The sequence below is a fragment of the Malurus melanocephalus genome, unplaced genomic scaffold, assembly GCF_030028575.1.
Source record: "Malurus melanocephalus ecotype Western Australia unplaced genomic scaffold, MMel_1.1 scaffold_348, whole genome shotgun sequence".
Taxonomy (NCBI): domain Eukaryota; kingdom Metazoa; phylum Chordata; class Aves; order Passeriformes; family Maluridae; genus Malurus; species Malurus melanocephalus.
The window spans coordinates 163,878-176,252 of record NW_026623580.1 but is presented as its reverse complement, the minus strand read 5'-3'; positions in this window follow the sequence as shown (position 1 = coordinate 176,252).

Below are 12,375 nucleotides of genomic sequence, written 5' to 3'. Positions count from 1 at the left end.
ATAAAATATCAATTTGAAGGTGGAAGATGCATAACATTTTCAGAACAAGGTATTTCCCAGTTCAAATGCAGACAATTAGATGGACATATTTTGACAGCAGGACCATTGAAGAATAATAGGGAAATAACCTTCAGCAAGCAGGTAGCAGTCAAAATTCAGATGTAAAACTGGAATCATGTAACAAAACATTTGACAAAACTATTTTTAAATGGACCTTTTTAAAAATACCTGTTTAGTTATTCAGCTATTACGCCTTTTGCCTGGCCTTTTTGTTTTGATTTTTATCCCCTAAAGTTTTTGGTAAAATTACTGCATGAAAAACTCTGACTGCACTAAAAGACAAGAGCCTGATGGACATGAAATCCAGGCACACATTCCTCTTTCCCACTGCACAACTTAACCTCTCAAAAAATCTTAAATCCTTAACTAAAAAATTCTTTCCTGAGTGCTCACCAACTTACTTAATACCTGTGCTTTTTGTAACAGCTACATATTGTTCTAAAACTTCATCTTTTACACCATACTACTCTCCCAAAGCCTCACAGCKAAGCTTGATTTAATTGTAGCTACTAAGAATTTTCCACCTTCCCAGGTTTTTGTCATTCATAGGTTTGATCAGCTCCTCACCATGTTCAAAGACATAATTTAATTAATGAGAAGCAAAACACAAGGAAATTTCTGTGGGACAAAACTTTCTTCTGACTTCAATCATTAWAATGAAGTACAACTTGAAATAATTGTTGAACCAGCCATAAATCATCAACGTGTTTAAATAAGTAATCTACCTGGCTTCCATTTCTTATGAGCTTTCTCAGGTTTTCTGAAYCAAAGGAGTTACAGAAGACTTCTTGGAAGGACTGCTACCTTCTCAAAGTTTCAAAACTCATTAGAATCACTGCTTCCACTCTCCTCCACTGCCCAACCCTACAAATGCAAAGCAATTCTATTTTAGGTTGAGATTATCTATGTCTGTCTTGAGAGGAGTGGAAAAAAAAAGTTTCTTCTCACACACTTTTTGAAATAAAAGATTCACAAGGWATTTTTGCAAGAAATTAATAGAACCATAGAATTGTTTAGGCAGGAAAAAACCTTTATCACAACCATTACCTCAGAAGTGCCAATCCACTAGTAAAGTATGTCGCCAAGTGCAGTGTCTCCATGTGTTTYGAAYACCTCCAGGGATGGTGATTTCCCACTTCCCTGGGCAGCCTRTTYCARAGTCTGACCACCCTTTTCATGGCATTTTTTTCCCARTATCCAATCCAAAYCTCCCSTGGTGCARCTTGAGGCCATTTCCTCTCACCCTGTCACTTGTTTTTTGGGAAAAGTGCCCAACCCCACCTGGCTCCASCCCCCTTCCAGGGAGTTGTAGAGAGCAATAAGATCCCCCCAAGCCTCCTTTTCTTTGGGAGTTAAAAGTTTAAATACATAGGGTTGATGAAGAAGAATGAGAAAACACATTACCCAGAGCAGCTGCTGAGTCTGGATGCTGCAGTTCCCCAAAATTCCACAAGCCATCCAACAGAATCGCCCCCTATACGAAAGCATCTTCACCACAGTCAACAAAATCCTACAGCTTTACAGACCCTCAATTTAACAGGAAAATGCCCACACTGGAAGGCATTTGAGAAATCATAGTTTAAGAAATCGTCAGTACTTGGTTGGTTTCTGTCCTTTGGTAAAGGATAAATGAATGCTTATCTGGTGAGGTAAAATATGAGAAACTGAATAACCTCTCAAGCTGACACAGAACACCACCACTTAGGGTAGCCCAGCTTGTTCTGACTGAACCAGCAAAACAAAAACTTCTTTAAACTTCATAAAATAACCCAGTCTGGGTCAGTGGAAATAGCATGGTTACATCCATGTATTTGACATGTTAAATATTCATTCCAAATAGAAATCATTTGTGCATGGGGTKAAGGAACCAGGGAGATCATGTTTACATGTGTCAGGAAGCACCAAGATGGATCAAAATCTAAAAAACTCCACATACAAATTTTGTGTAGTTGGATGAAGGTTTGATGATTAAAGGTAAAACTGCTGTGAAGCAAAGAGAGAAACTAACAGAAAAGAAGGCATATCYAAAAGTTGAAAAAACAAATTGGCAAGAGTTTCAGTGTGTGAAATGAGAGGACTTGGAATTTGTGTGCATTGTCAGGAGGCAGCAGGACGCAAGRCTGGAGGAGGTGATGTCACGAGTGCGTCTGTCCCTCGTCACTGCAAGAAAGACCCAATAAGCAATTTTCTGGTTTGCTTTGGGCCCTGGCTTCCATTCTATCAAAGGTTTCATATGAGTTTAGAGCTTTTTTTGTGATCGACACAGACTTCATACAGCTGAAATCTGAATCAAAGGCAGCACGTGACTTTCATTTTGACTTTGGAATTATTATTATTTTCGTTATAGAGTGCACAACCATCTCAATTATCAGGAACACCAAGAACCATCCAGATAAAAACTAACAAGTACAATCAAATATTTGTATGGCATTAGAGAAGAATAATAAAGCCTGACACCCTTCTCCCCCCCCCAAAAAAAAAGAAAAATACAAGTGGAGTTGATAACAGGAAGAAAAATAAAAAATAAAACAGGAGCTTTATAATACTGCAGTATACAGCCTATTTTGTCAGAGGATTTTGTATTAGAAAAATATAACTGAAATAGATTCCACAAACTGATTTTATTCAATTAAAGAAAAAAATATACAGCAGTGTCCACTTTCTAAGATGACAWTGGAATAAATATTGCTTGGGAAATATTGCTATAGCTAGTGCATCCTCTTAACTATTTATGACCATGCACTGTGGTTTAAAATCTGATTTTAAATAGATATTAAAGTTTAACCCTCTATGTTACTAGTAAAGCTCAGTTGGATAGTACTTGACAACAAATTATTTTTAGTGAAAAATCATCTGTGCTGATGATTTCAGTTTTCTAATATCTGACTGCCACTGGTTTAACTTCATTACCTCACTATATTAATTACCAGATGAAGAGAAAACCAAGATTTTTCCTATACTTTTTTCCTTTCATATAGTATTCCACTATAGAAAATTAAAATAATGAAATTACTCATAGAAGTTTGTTTTGCTATTGTTGAACAAATAAAGAAGATGAAGAGCATTCAAGGAAATCACCAAAATAGCTGAGTTAATGGCAGGACTGGGTTTTCTCCCATTCCTGAGTAAAGGAATCTTAGGGGATGTTTGATGGGGTACATAATTAACCCCTTCTTTCAAACTGGCTCTATTGMCTAACTTTTGTAATTTACAAAAAACTCCATATSATYTCTTTTTGCATGAYACTATTTTATTTTGCATGATATTTTTATTCTGCATSATACCTACTATTGGTTTTTTTTATTAAAAAAAGGTTTTCCTTTTTTTGTCTTAAACAGAAGAAATTTTAGTCTCATTTTTGAATATGGCTCTTAACTTAGTAGCCAAGTATAAAAAACTTTGCAGGACAATCTGAACTTTAGTAGCAAACAGACACTTCTCCATGAAACCCTTAAAAATGGGTTTAGCTAGTATTGTCTTTTCATGTATTTTTATCTTAGCACCACTGGGAAAAAAAGTGACCTACTAAAACCTCTAGAAAAATCAGATCTGACAGTAACATATAGAATGGGTCTATTCAAAGGCCAGTCTGCTTTGTTTCCCTTGTCAGTTCCCCTGCCAGTGTGGACAGAGAAAACCTCCTCTAGAGGGTAATTCAGAGCAGAAACCAGCTTGGGGTGYTCCTTGTCACCCACTGGGGAGGCTGATTTATTGTACCAACCCCAGGAACCCAAAGAGACAAAAATTCCGGGGTTAGAGTTAACTTTTGTGTCCCCTGCAACATCCATTCCTAAAAATGAACACCTTGTAGGGTGCAGCACTGTGCTTGTGCTGATTCTGTACCTCRTGGCTGGTGGTGTTCACACCAAGATTTACCACTGGGAGACTCTAATTTCATTTGTTACTGAGTTGGAAGGCTACACAACCCTGATTTCACAACTTATAAATACTTTTAATATTTAAATGCCATGCTCATGTCTAATGGTCAAGTCTCTCTTTATTCATAATAACCTATTTTCTCCAAGTTTTTATTCAGTTCAAGTCTAACGTAGTTTTAGTCATCGTACATTTGGATAAGGAACGACCCCAGGTGTAACCTCACCATATTTATAGGAAAGGAGATTTCATCTTCCATGTTCAACACCCGTGTTTTTCATTTTATATTATATATAAGCATTTTATCCTGAACCAAAATTTTCCAATTTTATTTTTGCATGTAGGTTTTTAATTCAGTCCATCTGAAGATAAGGTGCAAGGGATAACAGTATCCAACTTTGAACAAGGACAGAATTAAAGCTGAATATTGATACTTCAGAACAAAGRATCTTAACTCCCTTACAAGCATTAAACTGCACATATCATAGAAGCATAAATGTTGAAAAATAACTCCAGGATCACAGAGTCCAACCATCAACCAATCATCATCATATCAACAAAACCATACCACTAAAATGAGGTACAATAAAGACTGGTGCAGTCTTCAAAGAAAACTGAACTTTACTTTTCTTTTCTTTGGGAAGTTAAGCCTAAGGAAAAAAAAATCTGTCCTTCTCAACATGTTCTCCTCACCAAGATTTCTGTTATGCATCTGGAGTGGCATATGGTCAGCATTTTCTGTAGGGGACTGCAATTTGTCTTCGTTTTACATATTAATAACCACATTGAGTCAGGCCAAAGTTCCATCTCTGCCCATACTGTGTCAAGCAAAGGCTGAGAGCAGAGGTCTGGAGAGGAACACCAGAACAAGAAAATCTTGCAGGGATGCACTTTAGGATCCTTCAGGGACTGGGCACCGTGTTCTTCTAAGCAAGAGTTGATGCTTTTGCACTGACAGCCCACACCCAGATAATCATGCAGAATGTGCAGTGGCTCACAGCTAAACTATGCACTGTGAAAAAAATACCACCTCTTACTTGCTCTGAATCTGTCGCTTGATATTTTATTTGATCCCCTCTGGGTCTTGTACTACAAGAGACACTTAATGAACATTCCCTGCTCATTTTTTTCCATTACACTCCTACATAGATTTTTATCATTTTCATCCTTAGCTATTTCTTTGCCAGGCTGAAGATTCTCAATCTACTTAATTGCTCTTTATMATCACTGCCACCCATTTCTAGTTCTGTTCTCTCTCCTTTTTTTTTCCTTCATCCTTCCTTTAAATATAGGGACCAGAAAAGCACCCAGAGGTCAAGACAAACRCAGGCAATTTATAGACTGGCAGAGTAGATTTCTGTTCTGTGAGGCATTTTTCCCATTTTTTTTTTTTACCAGCCCCAAGCATTTGATCAATGCTTGAATTTGGCATGACAAACTCTTTAACACATTGCTTCCTTCCATGCTGCTAGTTTCAATAATAGCAGGATTGTTCTCCTGCACATGCATTACTTCATAGCATCAGCAGCAAGCTTCATCCCCAGTTACTGAGCATCACAAGATTCCTCTTGGGTTCTTCATAATTAGCTTTCATTTATGCTGCTCTCATCAACTTAGAATCATTTTGCACTTTCTCTTCCAGACCATCAGTGCAATACTGGTGTTAAACTCAGCACAGAMCCATGAGTAACTCCACTGGTGACCTCCATCCTCTCTGTTAAAAGGGTAATTTATTAATCTTTTGGCCAATGATCAGTCTAGRACAAAAAAATTCCTCTTATGTCAGAGCAGTTTCATTTTGCTCAGCACCTCTGGTGAGTCGCTCTCACAGGACTCTCTGAAACCCCAGTGCACTGCATCAGCTAAATCACACTTACTCACAACCTCAACAGTGCCTTCAAAGAACTCCTCCAGACCTGTGAGACTGCTCTGACTCTTTCCTGGTACATCAAATTGTCCATGAATGCTTTACTTTTCTTCTTCTTTTCTGTATTTACCAGAAAATCAGCTGCTATAAGTGCCAGTCATACTTGCCCTGTTCTTTCCCACAGGCTTTCTGGAAGACTTTAAAAAAACTGGCATCACCTTTGGCACCCTCAGCTTCACTGCTACTATGAACATGGTTATATTACATGCCTTTAGCTAAGGTACAATATTCTTTGAGCTCTTTTAAATCTTAGTTAACTACTGGACCAACTGCCTTACCATTTCTGATCTTTTTGAAAGAGTACTTATGACAAGCTTCTCGGCCTTCCACAAATCACCTACTATGCTTTAACTTGGTTTACTGTACATTTCATGTTTATTGTGCATGAATTTCCCCTTTTATTCTAATTTTTGGACATGTTTTTTTTGCAGAGTATCTTTCCATTGCTTAGAGCTTGCTCAACCATGCTAAATATTCTTTATAACTTTTTTAAAAGAATTAGAGGACCAGTTTTTGGGGAATATGCTTTGGCTCTGCGTTTCTCCACAAGCTGCAAGCATTTTATTCTCTTGACAGTTCCTCTTACCAGACTCTCCATAGGAACCCTAATCAGKGGTGATGATGCCTTCTCTATGTCAGACCTGAACTGCCAATAATTCACTGCAGAATTAAATCCTCAAATCCTCCATTTTATCTTCCAGTCCTCCAACATTTRCATAGAAACACTTCTATTTTGGTCTGCCTGCCTGTCCTTCTGTGCTCCTACCTAAATAGGACCTGATTTTTTCCCAGCAGTTTTCCACAGTTTTCTAAACGACCTTCATCAACTTCTGTCCCACGCACTTGAGCCACAGGCAGTGCCATCTTGACCTGTGTGCCTTTCCTACTCGTCCTCATGCAGAATATTGGGATTATACTGCACACTAATGCTGCAGAGGTCTTTTTTCCTAAYCTTTTATCTGCCAACTCATGTGCTGCTTCCAGGACTATTTTGGTGGCCTTTGTGTCACCAGCACCACTCCACCACAAAAAGGCAGTCTGGATTCCTTTTGCTGCGAGCCACCTTGGCAGGTAGATGGAAGGTTACCATATGCTCCCTCCCAGCACTGTAAATCCAGCTGGCTGCACTCCACAGCAGGAGATGTCCCTCCATCACCCACAATCAACACCAAACAGTGGAATTCTTAGAGYAAAACGGTACTTGGCAGCAAGGTCTCATCTATAGGATGTCACCTTCACCTCAGGGTCACATCTTTGAAGGATTGATGTCCTCCTGCATTAAAACTTACTTCTCATGGGATCCCAGTGGAAGCCTTCCCGAGGGAGAGCAGGGGAATACCTGCCCACAGGTTTGCTTTACACATTTGCTAACTAAGAGCAGCCTCTTTACACTGAGCACATTGTGACTTTCACAACAGTTCAGTTGCATTAATCTGCAAGGAGCATCTTGCAGTGTCACAACCATCTCTCTGGTTTAACAGCTGCATTAATACTGCTGAGGGCAAATAAATGCTGCTATTTTCTAACTGGAGATCTGATATCAACCTGAGAAGCCAAAGGGTCTCAGCCAAAAGGCCTCAGACACACTTCTTAYATTTTAGGCTTACTCTCATTGTATTCCTTTAAAATTTTCACTTTGTGTCTCTCCCGCCAGAGACTGATTCAGACCATCCTCATCCTCCTGGAAGAYATTGGTTTTCTTGTGGTTTTCTAAAAATCTAAAACCATGGTTTTCTAAAAATCCATCTTCAATACTGAACTGGTTGGTGCCTGTGAAAGTTTGAAGTACTTATTTATTTTGTGAAATGTCAATAACTTCTCTGCCTTCCACTCAGCATCTTTAGTCCATYCCACAGCTTCTCACAAGCCATTTTCAACATAATTCTACGCAAGTAAGAAGGAGTGAGAAAGTTTAATTTTTCTTGTGTAACACGCTGGTATCGTTAACAGACATTTCCCATAACTGCTGGGCAATCATGCTTTAAAATCTCACAGATTACAGCCACTTTATGATAGCATTAAATGACTGATTGTGCAAGCCCCTAGACAATGCTTTCCTGAGACAACAGAACACATAGCCAGCCACAACTTTKGGTCCAAAACAAAAACACAGAACTGTTTTCTAAGATGCAGCCTCTTTTGCACTGTAAAGGGAAGCTGTGCTTACAAACACATCCTTCACTAAATCAAAGAATATTCTCTATAACCACAACTTGCTGATTCAAAACGGGATTTCATCCACTTAAGACACCAAATTTAGATTTCTTACTATGAATTCTACTCTCAATTACATCAAGTCTGCTGCATTTTATTGGCTATGATGTACACAGCTTTCGACACAAAAGAAGTCTTGAGAGCTTCCACACACGCACACAYACAGAGTCACTGCTGTATTTATGGGCAAGATGCTTAAACATTWGCATTTTATTGTAAGGGATAAATTGTGCTATACAGTACAGAGAARTTCAATACTAACTGATTCATAAAACAGGCCTGATTTTTCAGTTGATAGAAAATGGTTCTAGCTCCCTTTCCACCATCAAATCTAATTTAAAGTAACCCAGTGTAGTGCAAATACATCAGATACTTAGTAATCTCCTGTAATGGCAGGGAAATTCATCACAAATTGCTGAATGTTATGAATCATCTTGTGAACACATAACTGCTACACACTGAAAAAGGCGCTTTAACAAGTGGTTTCATTCATTTATGTCAATACTTCATAATTAGCACAGAGAAGTGTCTGTAAATTGAACTCTTGAGCATCACACTGCTTAGTTACCATTTTTTTTATTTAATATTTTCAGCACTTGATGTAATGGAAGACCCCATTAAAATTTTGTACCAATGACAAATGACATTTTCATTTTCTCTTCTAAATGTGTTAGCACAAGCTAATGAACTCAACAATGTTCAACAAAGCCATAAGCATATGCTGACCTGTACAACATAAACAGACAGACTTTATCAGGGATATTAATTTAAGTTTTTGATAGATATTTAACCCTGTTGCTCAATAACATGTAATAATAAAAGGACTGCTGGTTTATATGGAAATTAGTGCTGATGCTCTCTCAGAAGTAACAGGTGACAAGAAAAATGTTGACAGCCAGATGCTTAGAAGAGCTCTTTGCTGCACAGCAGCCTGAAGACATGGATTTAGCCACCTTTTCATTTTTAATTGAARAACTCTGAAAGCTTTGCAGGGTATTCTATCCAAGATACACCGCAGATGGAAAACATTATGACGGTACGCAAAACCTCAAATCAGATCAGGGTCTTATTATTCCCCAACAGAGRTACAGCTTTTCTACAGAGACCTTACAACTTCAGGGTGTGAGTGCCCACAAATCCATATCTGAACTATGTACTGGTCAGTATTTTAAACACTGGGTGGAAATAATGAATAATTTTTACTTGGATTGCATAATCTCAAGATGCCACGTCACTATAATTCAACAATTTAGTGGTGACAGCCGGTTGGTTGTACCTAYGGGATGCACAGTCTTAGCCCATTTTAACAGCAAAATAAATCATTCCCTCTGCAACTTCCTTTGCAACTGGGCATAACTCAAACTGTGCCCAAGGCCAGCTCCTGCAGAGTGGCTGACACAAGGTGACTTGGTCATCTGTGGGCATTTGCAGTACAACCACGTTCTCTCAGGAGCAATCGCAAGGTTCAGACAAACTGCTCCCTTAGACTAGGAAAGGAAGTGCGAGACTATAAATATATCCATGATCACAGTGACAATTCCACTTTGACGCTTCTTACCAGGGTAACTTCCCACTCATCTGTTCTAAAAAATCCTCAAGCCCCAGCTCTGAGTTTGCCTCATCCTCCATGGCTTCYCAGGAATCCTGGAATGCAGACCTATGGACTGATTTCCACAGGCTGTGCAAACCAAGGTAAACATGCAAGAAAAGCTTTGCCTTACTCTAATGCTGCTAATTAATGAGCAAATAATTATTAAAATAATCTAGTATTTCCCTGTGCTTTGAAATAGGAGAACTAATCTTGAGCTCTTATTAAGTACTGCTTATTTTTACTTTTATTTCTTAATTGAAAACAGTGTTGGATTTTTTCTTTTAATTTTACAAGATTTAACCCTTAACAAGGTATACATATCTCCACTGGACAGTTATTTGAAATGGCATGYAAGTCTTAATTACATCTTCTTAATTCTGCAATTTTCTTCACGCTTTTAATCTGTCAGTGCTCATTAAAAAACATTACTGATAAGACAACCAAAACATCTAGACACACAAACTTGTCTCTTGCATCTAAAGTTTCTCCTTTTCAAGAATATTCAGGCCTTTAACTGCGGATAAAGTTTGTCAATATAAAATCTATTTATTTAAATGGATTAAAAAAATAAAAATCTTCAGGCAACTTAGTGCTCCAATTCTTTATACTTACAATAAACCATAAAAAGCAGGAAAATCCCACCTCTCCTTGCACACTGCCTTCCAAGTATTTTTGCTCCTTTTAGTAGTCAAATATAGATTTTTCCATGACATTTTGATTAGGCTCTTACTGTGAACCCATTAAGTGATAATTGGTCCAAAAATACTTATTGAGCCAGGAATATCAGAATACAGTAAATACTGGGAGCACCATAGGCAGTTRTATGAATCACTTCACATACCTGTGGTTTTCCAGGTTCCTGTGCTTAGTCATGAGTACACTCTTCATGTTCTCGTACACAGAACACAATTTCTGCCAATTTTTGTTCTTGGCTTCTACACTGCCACCTGTAGTCATACAAGAGAAATTAGCCATATTTTATGCTGCAAATCCTATTAGCACAATGTTTCAGCTCACTTGTTTTTCTTACAAACATTCTAAAGCATCGCCTTTTGTAAAAGGCACGCTAAGATCCCCAAATCAAGTTATTTACATTTCTCTCTTTAATACATTTGAGGAATAAAGAAAATAAAAAAACACCGCCAAACAATCCCAACTCAACTGAAGCCAAGAGGAYATTTAAAACTCTCCAAAGACCTGCTTCTTATTTTTATTTTATCTTCGTTGTTTAGTGGACACATCATAACCTTGACAAAGCAAGGTGACTTTTGAAGCAGCAATGCAAAAACAACTGTACTTAATACTTGATAAATACAAAACCCCCTAATTTGATTTGTTCTTCCATCCAAAAAATGAACATAGTTTTACGGAAACATGATTTCTATGCTTAGTTTAGTTACATTATATAGGTTAGAAATAAATGCACACCATTAAAAATTGCTAGTATCTGGAAGATTATCTCATAGAACTAGCAGTGATCTTTAACTTTTTTTATACAATGAAAACCACTCGATTTATTCCAAGCTTTCTGCACTTTGAGCAATATACCACAGATCTTGCCAAATTAACCATTTACAACAAAATAAGACCTAAACACCCAGCACGCAGAGCCCTCACGTTAATCCTTCCCTGAAAATATGAGAAAACACATAATTCATGCCTTCCTGGAAAAACCAAAGCTTCCTGGTGTTCAGAACACGGGTTTCACCGAATAGCGAAGTTTCGGAGTACAAGCTATGGCGGGGGGGAGGACAACCTGGCTTTTGCACGCACATGCCTTCTGCTTTTTTTTTCTAGTTCAGAACTGCTCACACCACSCCTGGAAGCGGGAGCCCGAATGCTCTCCCTGGAAAATCGCTCCGGAGTCAGGAGCGGGCAGAACAAACTCGGGCACCCGCACCCCTGCGCTGCCCTACGGCAACGCCACCGCAGCCGCCGCCAGAAACCCCACGCTGCAACAGAAACCGAAATCAAACGCGATTTCCAAGAACGAGCTGGTCTTAGAAAAAAAAMCCAAAAAACAAAACACACCCGAAGATGATATAATAAAGAAATAAAATTGCCAAGCGCCGGCGAGGCTGCCCACGTCCCAAAGCACACGTCCAGGTAACCCGGTCGCCTTCCCAGCAGCGCCGGCCACTCCCGGCTGGGAGAGCTGCCCCGGCCGCGGGAGCCTCTCGGGACCCGGCTCCATCCCGGCTCCAACCCGGCTCCAGCCCGGCTCCAACCCGGCTCCAGCCCGGCTCCAACCCGGCTCCAGCCCGGCCGCTCAGGTGCGCCGGGCACCGCCCCGCTGCCCACGGGCCCCCGAGCCACCCCTCAGCCCCGCGGAGCCCGGCACCTCCCGGCCCCCGCCCCGACCCCACAGAGGGACGGTGCCGGGGCAGGGGGTCACCGCTTGGGCCGCGGCGGGGAGCGGGCGCTGCGCACCCACCTGCGCTGGCCGGGCCGGTGCCGCAGGATGAGGCGGCGGCTCCTCGTCTCCGGCGCGGCTCTGCCTCTCTCTGCCCGCCGCTGCCGAGGGGAGCCGCGCGTCCCGGKTGCCGCCGCGCAGCCCGCCCGCCCGGGATTCCTGCGGGAGGGCGGGCGGGAGCGAGTGAGGGAGGAGGAGGCTCATCGCTGGGCACAGCCTCCCGCCGCCTTATCCTGCCTCTATCCCTGGCAGGCACGTTCTGCCGCACGGCCCCCGGGCGGACCCGCAGCGCGC